The sequence below is a fragment of the Nematolebias whitei genome, chromosome 3 (genome assembly GCF_014905685.2).
Source record: "Nematolebias whitei isolate Nwh7 chromosome 3, NemWhi1, whole genome shotgun sequence".
NCBI classification, from domain to species: Eukaryota; Metazoa; Chordata; class Actinopteri; order Cyprinodontiformes; family Rivulidae; genus Nematolebias; species Nematolebias whitei.
The window spans coordinates 60507571-60509322 of NC_056500.1; positions in this window are offsets into that span (position 1 = coordinate 60507571).

The following is a 1752-nucleotide window of genomic DNA, read 5'->3' on the forward strand; positions in this document are numbered from 1 at the left end:
AATTGGTGCCATCCTTGTCTCGTCACAGCTGTTTGTAATCACGTCTCATCTTGTCCTTGTATATAAGCTGTCTGTTCAGTCTTGTTTTTTGTCGCGTCGTCTTCGTTGGGTCCCTGTGTCTTCTGAGTCTTCTGAGTTTCCTGAATCCCTCTGAGCTTCCCGTGCCTTCACCCCATTTTGTAAGTTATGCTGCCTCGTCAGCCTGTTATTTTATTATTATCATTAAATTTCTATTTTTTGTACTTCTGCCGATTTGAGTCCCTGTCCGCACTACTGGGTTCGCCCTGACCAGAAAACCCTGACACACTTGCTTGTTTCCTTTTTACTCAAGAAAATTAAAGGAAAGGAGGACTTTTTCCAAATAAAATTTTTGAAATTAATGAAATAATTAATAAATAATTATTTAAGAAATTACTTCTTGGGAACCCAATTTCAACCACAAAAAAATAAAATGTAAGGGGGAAAAATACTATTATAATAAATAACGAAATTATTCTGATAGGAATGGAGAAAATTACTCTGGTTACACATAGCAAAATGTAGGGCAACATAATTTCAGTTTATGTGATTTGAGGATGGATTATTGCACCACAGCAGAAACATTTATATTGTAGGTATTCAGTTGATGACGTGTGCAGATGGCATGCATTCAAAGTGTACTCAACTTAACTCAGTCTTGGTGGTTTGCGTTAATCGGGTGGTGGTGGCCTGGGATGGTATCAAATTCCTGGCTTGGATTATTTTCCCAGTCTGCCCCTGGTCACAAGTGCTACAGCTTGCTTCTGCTGGCATTTTGGGGCTGGCAAATAATCAAAGGATTTAATGTAAATTAAAGTTGCAAGCAGCACAGGAGGCCCTCGCAGCAAAGTGTTGCTCTGGCCATACGTCGACTGCGGGAGCTCTAGCTAGTCCACCCAGTCGCCATCGCAAACGCTCTCAAAGCCAATCCCGCACACGTTCACCAAAGGGGTGCATTTCCTGAATCTTCGACATTGCCTTCCGTCCATGTCATTACTTGTCCAGCTGCAGGTCTTACAAGTATAGTCGAAATCTTACCTTCTAGACAGAAGTTATGGTGACTTCCTATTTTCTTGCGAATGTTTGACAAGCACTTCCTTTATGCTTTTCAACATGTCATGTGTGGTAATCAACAGTTAGCGACCAAAGTTTCAGTCTAATATCTTACACAGTGAGAAGCTGGAAGTGTCATCCAATAATCAACAGTTTTTTTCTGTGACTAGGTGGGGCTTAAGTGATATCATGAATCAACAATACCAATGTGTCTACAAGTGCTCACTGATGAAGCACAAAAACTCAGGTTTAGATTGGATGATGTAATACTGAGATATAACTGTTGGAATAATGTAGGGGGTGCACTTGAGTCCAATGTTAACATTGGACTCAAGTGGACTTGGACCCAAATAACAAAATTAATGTGTTTATAAGTGATCACTGATCACGCACATAAAATCTGGTACATATTGGATGATATTTTACTGAGATATAATTGTTGGAATAATCTAGGGGGTGCATTGGAGTCAAAAGTTAAACAACAACACCAGTGTGTGTAGAAGTTCTCACTAATGACGTATCCAAAATCTGGCATAGATCGGATGATATATCACTGAGATATACTTTATAACTGATTAAATAATTTAGGGGTGCACTTGAGTCATGCTAAACCACAATATCATTGTGTCTAGACGTGCTCACTGATTATGCATAAAAAATCTGGTTCCGATCGGATTATGT